Consider the following 12,474-nt stretch of genomic DNA (forward strand, 5'->3'; position numbering starts at 1 on the left):
GAGACAATGAACCAGACTAACTCAGTGCTTAAGGCACTCTGGGTTACAGGGGCGCCTGGGTGGCTCAGTCATTAAGCGTCTGCCTTCGGCTCAGGTCATGATTTCAGGGTCCTGGGATTGATCTCCCTGCTCAGCAGAGAGTCGGCTTCTCCCTCTCCCCCTGCCTACCTGTGCTCTCTAGCGCTCTGTCAAATAAATAAAATCTTTTAAAAATACTTTTAAAAAAGTACTCTGGGTTATAAATGCAGGCATCTTGGGACACCTGGGTGGCTCAGTCAGTTGGGTGACTGTCTTCAGCTCAGGTCATGTTCTCAGAGTCCTGGGATAGAGCCCCTCATTGGGCTCCCTGCTCAGCAGGGAGTCTGCTTCTCCCTCTCCCTTTACCCCTTCCTCCCTCTCGAAAGCATGCACCCCTGCACGCGCTCTCTCTCAAATAAATAAATAAAAGTAAAAAAATGAATAAATAAATAAATAAATAAATGCAAGCTTTTTTTTTTTTTTACCAGAGTAGTCATGCTTGAGCAGTCAGCTACCTAGCACCTTGCAAAGTGAGGGAATTTATTACAGTGTATATCAATTCAGCCAGCACTTATGCCCGATCAACAATGTGCCAAGGTACTGCGTGCATGGGAGAGGGAGAAGCATATTTTATTCTATGGAAGAAAAGCTCTCCCTCCCCTACCCAGTCCAATGACACTGCTCTTTAACGACATAACAATTCCCCAACTTAAAAGAACTGCATTAAATATAATCACTTTCTTATAGACGAAATGAAATATTAGACAGTATAAAAGAATTTTGACTTTGAATTTTATCCTCTACCAGTGCTGTCCTTTCATTAGAAGCTTGATTCCATTGGTTTCTGTAAATTCAAATGCCTGAGTTCAATTCCTGAATTCATTCAGTACTAGTTCTGTGACCCTGGGCATATTGTGTGCCTCTGTTTTCTTATCTATAAAATGGGAAGGACAATAGCACCTACCCATAGAACTGAACAGTACTTGTTGCCATCAATACTTTTACTACTATTAGTTTAGTACAGTAGTAATAGTACATTTGTGTGACACTAATGTGTGACACTCTCTTAGTTCTCCTAGTACCTATCCTACAGTTCCTTCAATAACCATTATCCAACTAGGACTCTACTTGGCTTTGTCTCTGCTCACACAGAAGCACAGTCTTGTTACTCCAAAATAATGTAAGAGAAATTTCAAACTTTTATCTCTCAACATCAAGGTGGATTCTGGTCATAACTCATGCAAACCCTTCTGCAAACCCCTTTTTCCTACTCTCTGTTACTCTTTGGGCTTTAATCCACTAAACCCTACAGTGTTGCCATTGCTTTTTTTGTCTGACTCTCTCCTGCCTCTCCTCTTTCAGCTATTAATGAGGGAGATTTACTTGGCCTTGCGGGCTTCATCTCCACTCCCACCCCCAGTGCAGCCTTTTCCTATCTGAAAAGATAAGAAAAGATTCTCAGCCAGCACTGGGTGCTCCTTGGGTGGTTGGGAAGGGAAGGGAAGGAAAGCAGAAAACTTGTTTCCTTTTGAGTTTTTGCTTCCTAATCTACCCCCACCATGTTAGGATTATCCAAGTCTTTGTCTTGGTTCACTGCATTTCTTGTTCTACGCATTCCCTGCAGGATCTTATTCATCACCCACTCTTACCACACCCCACCTCACAAAGTAGCCTTAGCCATATTAAATTAATTACTGCCAGTTTCCCCAGAGTGACATCTTGGTTCACAGGGCTCTTTCTTCCCAGAAAAAATTGACCCTCCTCTTCAACTACTTCCCCCAACCTTCTTCCTTCTGCCACATACAGATTTACACAAGGTCCTCTATCTAGCTATTTCCTCCTCTTCTTTCAAGATGTGTATCAGGCCACATCATGTTCTCTAGGAAGCCTAGAAAGAACCATGACTTAACTGTTTTTGTATCCCTTGCATTCAACACTGAGCCCAACAATGGAATTAATTCTACTGTCGAAAGACTTAATAATAACTAACAATTCTATTAAGTTTTCTCATTATGTGCTGGGCACTGTGCTAAGCATTTTGATATATATTAAATCACTTATTAGTCATAAAATCCTATCAGATAGGTTCTATTAGTAGCCCAAATATAAAGATGAAGAAACTGATTCTCTAGGATTTGAATAATTTTTCCAACATCACATATCCTTGTGGGCAAGGAAGGGAGTTAGTGATGATCTCCAAGGTCTTCCCCATGCCTGAGAACCTGGACCTTCAGTGACCTCCCAGGCCAACTAGGGTGGTTGTTCATAACCCCCATGAAATGAAGTCATTTGAGCTCATTCATGTATCTTTCCCCTACAGGAAACAGAATAAAGATGCCCACTGAGGATAAACTGGCTCACAGTTAGAAATGAAAAGGGGAAATCATTCTCACCCTCATTTATAGATCTAATCCTCATCATAACATGTTCATAACAGCGAGAAATCAGTCATTTGTTGCCTTTAGATTAGACACTCCTTCCATATACTAGCAAAAGTTACAAACATAAGGTCAGATAAATGCTGAGGAAAATGTGGAAAAATCTTAGTTCTCCTGTTGAAAGAGGGAGACAAAAATAACTTTTGTATAAAAATCCTAAGAAGGGCGCCTGGGTGGCTCAGTTGGTCAAGCGACTGCCTTCGGCTCAGGTCATGATCCTGGAGTCCCGGGATCGAGTCCCGCATCGGGCTCCCTGCTCAGCGGGGCGTCTGCTTCTCCCTCTGACCCTCCCCCCCTCATGCTCTCTCTCTGTCTCTCATTCTCTCTCTCAAATAAATAAATAAAATCTTTAAAAAAAATAAATAAAAAATAAAAATCCTAAGAAGGTAACATGTATAAGTGCAAATATTAAAAATTAATAATGATATCACTAAATAAGCTCAAGTGCAAAGAGAAAGTTAGTGAGTGGATTAAGAAATTATACATAAAACATATTGTTTCCACTAGAGTCAAACTTACATTTTAAATATCCAGCCATATTTCCTCCTGGGGAGGTACAATTATTGAGCACCTTTCTTGTGGTCCTATTGCCATAAGAGTCCTTTTTTTTTTTCAATTTAAATTCAATTAATTAACATATAGTGTATTATTAGTTTCAGAGGTAGAGGTCAGTGATTCATCAGTCTTATATAATATCAGGGCTCATTACAACTCGTGCCTTCCTTAATGCCCATCACCCAGTTACCCCATCTCCCTACCCTTTATCCCCTCCAGCAACCCTCAGTTTGCTTCCCATGATTAAAAGTCTCTTATGGTTTGTCTCCCTCTCTGATTTCATCTTGTTTTATTTTTCTCTCCCTTCCTCGAGGATCCTCTGTTTTGTTTCTTAAATTCCACATATGAGTGAGATCTGTTCATGCATTAAAGTCCTTTTTCAAACAATCTTTCAGGGTTTGAATAACCTATGATAGAAGATAGTAGAAAACTGAGATTCAAAGCACAGAATCAGAAGTCACAACACAAAGTAACTATAATACCTGTAAACAGGAAAACAAGCACTTGGAATTCTGTGCCGGAAGGGAACCGAGCATGGTGGGCAGGAAGCTTTGGTAAGGGTAAGTACCTGTGCAGGTCTCCTCAAGTCTTCCAAATATGCCATATTCACCACTTCCTCTGTTCCTGAGAAGCTTTCCCTTCTCTTTAAAAATGACTTTTATTTCCAAGGGCGCCTGGGTGGCTCAGTTGGTTAAGCAACTGCCTTTGGCTTGGTTCATGATCCTGGAGTCCCGCATTAAGCTCCCGGCTCAGGCGGGAGTCTGCTTCTCCCCCTGACCCTACCCTGTCTTGTGCTCCCTCTCACGCTCTCTCTCTCTCTCAAATAAATAAATTTAAAAATCTTTAAAAAAAATAAAATGACTTGTATTTCCAAATCTCACCCACTCACAACTTAGCATTTAATTATTCTTGTACTTATTTCCTGGTGTTTTTGACAGTATTTGAATAAAATTCTATTTAATTAATTCTTGATGTAATCAGGCATCTAGTATTTTTTTCCTCGTAAAATTATCAGTTCCTTAAAATCTTTTTTTAAGCTGTTTTCTTAGTTTATATATTCTTCCATAACATTGAATACAGTGCTGAATTTATATTTCAAAAAATCACAAAGAACTTGTTGAAGAATTGTCTGTAAAATTCCATGAGAGAAGCAAACATGTTGATCTCCCCCACAGCTTTACTGAGGCATGACTGACAAATAAAATAGTATTAAACATGTTGATCTTACCTATCATTAAATGTTCAGTGCCCAGCACAGTTCCTACTGAATTGCAAGAAACGAAGAAGTACTTGCTGAAGGATAAATAAACAAATGTAAGAATAAAATAGCAATTTCAACTTTATAAATTGAACACAGGAAGGCAATAACTAAATAAATATTCTTATATGAATGAATGAATGAATATATTTTTTCAAGAAGTAGCAAAGTCCAAGAATATATAGTAAGTTCCTTTTATAACAAGCCAAGAAATGGGATTAAACTACTAACTTTATCTAGAATAGTGTTTCAAAATTTGTAGCTGTTTTTCATTCCTGGTTGCATTTTGGGATTAGGGCTTGGGGCTTATGAAGGAGATAAAAATTAATCACAAATGGCAAGAAATGTCCTCTGCATTCCTGGAGTTCTCTGCATCTCCTTGTAAAAAACCACTGTGCTCTCAAGATAGGCACTTTTTTTAAGTTTATTTATTTAAGTAATCTCTACACCCAATGTGGGGTTCAAACTCACAACCCCAAGATTAAGAGTCTCATGCTCTTCCAACTGAGCCAACCAAGTACCCCTAGGCATTCTTTACTTCAAGGACATGTTTGGTGGTTTTCCGAATTTCCCTTCAAATAATCAACATGATGTAAAAATGTAAATGGAAAATTGTGTATATTATTTTATTTAAACTAATTAAAGATTATAGCATCCATTTATATTATAACTACTTAAAAGGATTTAATTTGTTTTATTTTTTTTAAGATTTATTTATTTATTTATTTGAGAGAAAGAATGAGAGAGAGAGGACACATGAGAGGGGGGAGGGTCAGAGGGAGAAGCAGACTTCCTGCCGAGCAGGGAGCCCGATGCGGGACTCGATCCCAGGACTCTAGGATCATGACCTGAGCCGAAGGCAGTCGCTTAACCAACTGAGCCACCCAGGCACCCAGATTTAATTTGTTTTAAAGGCTTGCAGTGTTGATGTGTGCTAAGGCATCAACCACATTTCTCAGTACAGCACTTGTAATACAAAAAAATCCATGTTTGAAAAAGGGTAATGCTGTCTAAATTACTCTTCTATCACTGAAAATTCAAGAGGCTCAGATACCGGCTTAGATATAGAAACAAAGTGTTTGTGGTATGTCCAGAATTAGCAAACACATTTTTAAAAATAATACATTGAGAAAACAGTTTCAAAAGAACACTATGTTTTATTTATATTATGAGTCATAAAAGGAATCATGGTATAATTTAAAATATCTCTGGCACTTGATAAATGATTGCTAATACCTTCCTCCTACTAATCATTTTGTATAAATGTAGCCTTGCTGTTACGAGAGATTATAACCCCAAACTTTTAATTCTTTTTTCCTTCAGATGAATGATAAATATAAACAGCCATAATCAGAAGATCTTTAAGAACCATAGTCTACAAAGTTTTACATATATTTCTTTTTTCCTTGGGAAAAAAATGGCAAGAAAACGTCATTAATGACAAAACACAACATTTTTCTACTGTATATGTATGTATGTCTATTATATGTACATAGATCCTGAAATTCTTTTCCTCAGATACATGCTTTAATCCTACTATTGTTTGGTAGTATGTCATCTAAATGATCATTGAAATTTTTTTTAGTAAGTAAAAATAAACTCCATATCTCAAAAAGACATAGCTAGACACATGTCTACAAAACAGATTTTTCAGGAGAAATTTTAATATCAAGAACGTAACAGGGGTGCCTGGGTGGCTCAGTCGTTAAGCGTCTGCCTTCAGCTCAGGTCATGATCCCGGGGTCCTGGGATCAAGCCCCACATCCGGCTCCCTGCTCCGCGGGAAGCCTGCTTCTCCCTCTCCCACTCCCCCAGCTTGTGTTCCCTCTCTCGCTGTGTCTCTCTCTGTCAAATAAATAAATAAAATCTTTAAAAAAAAAGAACATAACAAGGTGATATTTTTATATCTGTATAATACTATTAAAGTATGATACTATGTAATACTATTGTGGTATCATATACGAGTGAATATTATTGATGTTATGTAACTTAGTTCCATTACATTGGTATTCACTTTTTCATGCCCTATTATATAAAGAGCTATGTAAATCTGATTTTTAACACACAACGTAAATTTATTCACATGACTATTGCATTATTTTTCTTTTGACTCACTCCGTTTATACTGGTCTTATTAAATAATATGTTACTCATTCATTTATTCATTGGATATTTATTATTAAGTGTCCCCTATAACCTCAACACTGCAATTAGAGCTTGAATTACGAAGACAAATTAGATATGACACCTGCCAGGAACTTACAGTTTAATTAGACAAATACTCAAGTAAATAATACTAGCTTCAATTTATTAAGGGACATATTTTACTATGAGCCAAGTGCTCTATTAAAATTCTGTATATGGATTATGCCTCTTCATAAAATATAATTACTGCATGTGGGTAATTTTATCCCATTTTACAGATGAGAACAGTTAAGTGTGGTGATGTTAAAATATGCTCCCTTTGGGAGTACCTGGCTGGCTCAGTTGGTAGAGCATACAACTGTAGATCTCAGGATCATGAGTTCAAACCCCACTTTGGGTATGGAGCCTACTTTTAAAAAAAATATTTAAAATATGCTCCCTTCAGGGTGTCTGGGTGGCTCAGTCGGTTAAGCATCTAACTCTTAATTTGAGCTCAGGTCATGATCTCAGGGTCGTGCACTGGTATGGAGCCTGCTTGGGATTCTCTCTCTCCCTCTGCGCCCACACTTCCTCTGTACTCTTTCTCTCTCTCTCTCTCTCAAATAAGTAAGTAAGTAAGTAAGTAAGTAAATAAATAAATAAATAAATAAATAAATAAATAAATAAATAAAATCTTAAAACTAAACTAAAATAAAATAAAATATGCTCCCTTCAAGATGTGGAACAGAACTCCCCACCTCTTGAGTGTGGGCTGGATTTCATGAATTGCTTTTAATGACTAGGATAAAGGAGTGGCTGCATTTTTGTTGACTAGGTCGTAAAAGGCACATGACTTCCTTCGGCCCTCTCTCTCAGTTGGGAAGCTAGATGCCATCTGGTAAGAACATACAAGCTACCTAGGGAGGGGCCGACATGGTGAGAACCTGAGGCCTCCTCGCAACAGCCACTTGAGTGACTTAACTTCAAAGTAGATTCTTCTTCCCTGTCTGGCCTTCAAATGATGGCATCCCCTGACAACGTTTAAACTCAAGAGAGATCCTGAGCTAGACATTATCCATCTAAACTGTTCTTTAATTAATGATGCACAGAAACTGTGAAATAATCAATATTTGTTGCTTTGAGCCAATATATTTTGGGGATAATTTGTTACTGGGTAACAGATAACTAACACAATGAGTTTAGAGAAATTATGCCATTTGTCGTTAGGGTCACAGAATTAGAATGTGTTAAAGATGTCCCAGATAGTCTATATAGCTAAAGTGACCATATAATTTATTGTCCAACAGGGACACTGTAGAGAGTAACAAGGATACTGATTATAATTATATGGTGAAACAGCTATGTCCTGGAACTATCCAGGGGAAACTGGGGGGTTGGATCACTCTTTTTTTTTTTAAGATTTTATTTATTTATTCATGAGAGACAGAGAGAGACAGAGAGAGAGATTGAAGCAGGCTCCCAAGGAGCAGGGAACCTGACGTGGGACTCCATCCCAGAACCCCAGGATCACGACCCCAGCCGAAGGCAGACACCCAACCATCTGAGCCACCCAGGCGCCCTTGGATCACACTTATTAAAGCCTATGCTCTTTACTATTAAGTATATACAATGTGACCAGTCCAACACCAGAAGTAAAGTACAGGGAAAGGATGATCCATCTGCCCTGCAGAGACTGCTAGCTACCTATCCAAGATTCACTTCTTGTTTGGTAATAAAATTCTTATATTGTGTGGTGGCAATAATGTGTCTAGCTGGAAAAAACAAAAAACAAACCCCCAAACCCCTGCATTTCCCAGCACCCTTCTAGATGACCAGAAGATGTCAGTAGAAGTCATTAGGTAGAGGGGCACCTCGGTGGCTCAGTTGGTTGAGTGTCCAACTCTTGGTTTGGCTCCGGTCATGATCTCATGGGTTGTGGGATGGAGCCCCATGTCGTCATTGGGCTCTGCGCTCAGCAGGGAGTCTGCTTGGAGATTCTCTCCCTCTGCCCCTCCCCCACTCTTTAGAATACATAAATAAATCTTAAAAAAAAAAGTTGTTCAGTAGAGCTACTAGCCTCTTAGAAGAGGGCTAGCTTAACTATCAGAAGCCCTTTTTCCTCTGCAATTTCTTTACAGTTGATGCCTGGGACATGGATGTGATGGCTGGAGCTGCAGTAGCCTCTATGACAACATAAGAAGGCATACATGGCAAAAGAGGTCATGGTGTAAGAATTACAGAGCAGAAAGTCTGGGTTTCTGAGAGCCATGAACCCATCATTCGTGTCTTGGATAATAAACGTGAGGATTATATTCTATGAGAGAAAAATATACCTCTATCTTTGTTTAAGCAGATATTTCTGGTGTTTTCAGTTACACCTTGACTAACCTATTCCTAACTGATATATCCACCTTAATTCCTCAAAGAATAGATTTAAATTTTGAGGACCAAATATCTGTATTTTTACCCTAATGATTCTAGATACATTGACCACTCTTCCTCCTTTTTCAAGTAGCTAAAACAGAATCATTGTCAGTTTTCTTTTCTTTTTTAGAGAGAGTGCGCATGAATGAGTGGGGGTGGGGGTGGGGGTATGGGGGTGGGAGATATAGAGGGACAGAGGAAGAGGGAGAGAGAGAATCCTAAGCAGCCTCCACGATCAGTGTGGAGCCCCACATGATGGGCCTCGATCTCATGACCCTGAGATCATGACCTGAGCCAAAATCCAGAGTTGGATGCTCAACCCACTGAGCCACCCAGGTGCCCCAACAGTTTTCTTGATGATACAAATCAGTTCACTTTTTAGTGCCTAATAGAGGTTTATATGCTCTATGAAAGCTCTTTCAGTTGTTGCTTTTAATAAAACAAATATGAGTTAAGTTCTTATGAGCAATACTCCTAGATCAGCTGGTACCTTCACCAATTTTGTTCCTTCTAAATGATTCATTTGGGGGGTTTTCTAAACTCTCCACTCTTACTTCCTCTGAAAACTTGAACACTAATTAAGGATTTCCACTTTTCAGTCATTATGGAAATGTGCCAGGGGATTTTCATGAAATGTTAAATATTTTGATTTAATAGGAAATGATTACATTCACTAAGAAGTTAGATACAGAACTCGTAATCACATAATTGCATTAGGTCTAGCTCATAGAAACATAAAAGAATTAAATAAAAGGCTTGGTGCATGTTCAGCACTGTTGTGAAGCCTAAAGGTATTTCTACAGTTAGTTTTTTTTTTTTCCTTTTGAGTTTTAGAAAAAATAATTACTATTATGGGGATGGTTACATTAATGCTACTCTAGGCATAAATGAGATTCTTTAAGAAACTGGGCTAAGTTTTTTATTCTATTTGAGGTCAGTTGATCTATTTCAGTTTAGAATTCCTTTATTATTAACAAAATTTTTAAACAGTTACTGTAGGGGTGCCTGGGAGGCACAGTTGGTTAAGCATACAACCCTTGGTTTTGGCCCAGGCCCTGATCTCGGGATCCTGGGATCAAGCCCCATGTCGGGCTCTGTGCTCAGCTCGGAGCCTGCTTAAGACTCTCCTTCCCTCTCTGACCCTCCCCGCTGCTCTATCTCTTTCTCTAAAAATAAATCTTTAAAAATATATCTTAGGGCACCTGGGTGGCTCAGTCGTTAAGCGTCTGCCTTCGGCTCAGGTCATGATCCCAGGGTCCTGGGATCGAGCCCCCATCAGGCTTCCTGCTCAGCGGGAAGCCTGCCTCTCCCTCTCCCACTCCCCCTGCTTGTGTTCCCTCTCTCACTGTGTCTCTCTCTGTCAAATAAATAATAATAATATATATATGTATATATAAGGGGCACCTGTGTGGCTCAGATGGTTAAGCGTCTGCCTTCGGCTCAGGTCATGATCTCAGGGTCCTGGGATCAAGTCCCCCATTGGGCTCCTTGCTTAGCAAGGAGCCTCCTTCTCCCTCTGCCTGCCGCTCCCCCTGCTTGTACTCTCCCTCTCTCTCTCTGGCAAACAAATAAATAAAATTTTTAAAATATATATATATATATCTTAAAAAAATGTTACTGTAATAATATGCTCCCTATAGAGAATAAATCTTTTCATACATCTAAAAAAATCCAGGTTAAGGATATAGAAGAAAGCTTCAAGGACAACCTAACAATTATGTCTGAACCAAAATGCAGTGGTGAATGACATTCATTAAAAATAATTTAAACTAAAGTTGAATGATAGAGATGACTTGATAGAGATGTAATAGATCTGTCTTATCTAATAGAACTTTCTGCAGTGATGGAAATATTCTGTATCTATATTAGCCTATATGTAGCTATGGAGCACTTGAAAAGTGGCTAGCATGACTGAGAAACTAAATTTCAAATTCTATCTGGCTAGGTGTATTCACACAGAGGTGAAAGAATGGGGTCTGTTGGATTCTCAAGTCTCTTTCAACTTTATACTACCACAGCTACAAAAACGAGTGGTTAAATTTTATTTCTTCCCCATGTCTTTATTCTGCACCAAATTTTCCCTGTTTCTAATATCTGGAATTAAATAATTCATTAATTTAGTCATCACAGAACTACAGTGTGCCAAGTGTGGTGGAAAAAAACAAAATCTGCTCTGGCATTAACATTTCTAACCTTCCTGATTTTCCTTCTTACCGCCTTCATTCACCCTGCCTTTCTGGGACACCTTTCTCATCTTCAAATATGATGACTAGCTGGCAGGCCGTGGAGACCGTACCTAAATGCTGGAATTTCCAGATTCACCAGAGATATCTGTGCTCAGATAGAGCAAAGCCACAGGAATTGATGGGTTCATGGCAGAGCACTAAGGGTTCTGACTCAGATTCAAGTTGATTTTAAAGTAAATAAGGTGATATGATTTGCACATCTGAGATATGCTCCTGGTGGGCTGGAATTCCCACTCTTGCCATCATCCTTTGCAACGTTTCCCAGGATTCTCGAAGGAGCTTCAGCTGACATGGAGTTCTCAGTCTTACTTGCACCTCGTTTCTGCGTCTGGTCTGTTCCCTCAACCTGCACATACCCTTGCTCAACCGAAACATGGAACATGGTCCCTTTCACACTGATTCCACAAAGCAACCTAAAAGCAAGTTGGTCACATGCAACAGAATTCTGTAGAAAGTTTGAGGGTGATGGTGGATAGGGTATGTTGCAGGTGAATATTAGATAGACCTGTCCTTTAAAGCCCTCAGCATTCCCTCCATGGGAACCCCTCCTGCGTGTGTCTCCTTCTCAGACTCCTGACCTCCCACCATGTTGTTTGCACCCACCTCTACCAGACACTCTTTTCTCCTCACTCTCAGGCCCCGATTACTTCCCTCTGGGCCAAGGCTGTGTCTAAATCTTTCTCATTTTTATATTCTCAGCAATTCAGGCTTCTTTGTTTTGCCCAATTTTTCAAACCATGTTTGGGACTTTATATTGTCAGACTTAATTTTTCAAGTAAAAAATATCTTCTTACCCGAAAAAATATTCTGGTTTCAGATTTTAAAATAAATTTTTCTCTCTTTCATATAACTATATATTACTCTAAAGTAGTTTCAGAGAAGACTTGTCATAAAATTAATAAAAGGTGTTATGGGGACTGTAAGGCAGGGCTCTTCAAGAGCATTTATGTTTCCATTATATCATAGCCATAACCAATGTGGGCTACGTAAGATTTCGTGGACATGTCTGAGAATTTTACAAACTACTTCAATATTGTCTTCAACAGGAAATATTTCATGAGCATTTGAAAATAGCATGACAAATATTTGGAAAACAAATCATATAAAAATGAAAACTGTATGAATTTAAAACGTGTTCGAGGGGTGCCAGGTGGCTCAGTCAGTTAAGTGTCTGATTCTTGATCTCAGCGTAGGTCTTGATCTCAGGCTCGTGAGTTCAAGCCCCGTATTGGGCTCCACACAGGGCATAGACCCTACATAAATACATACATACATACATACATACATACATACATAAATTTTTAAAAAATAAATAACATAAGAATTCAGCCATACTGTGAGGATGCAATGTTAAATAGAGAAAATGGAGCTTTAAAAGGAAAGGAAATTATTTTTTTTCTTCAAGTTGACT

The sequence above is a fragment of the Callorhinus ursinus genome, unplaced genomic scaffold (genome assembly GCF_003265705.2).
Source record: "Callorhinus ursinus isolate GAN/ISIS: 27379988/994484 unplaced genomic scaffold, GSC_fseal_2.0 scaffold2, whole genome shotgun sequence".
In the NCBI taxonomy this organism is placed as follows: Eukaryota; Metazoa; Chordata; class Mammalia; order Carnivora; family Otariidae; genus Callorhinus; species Callorhinus ursinus.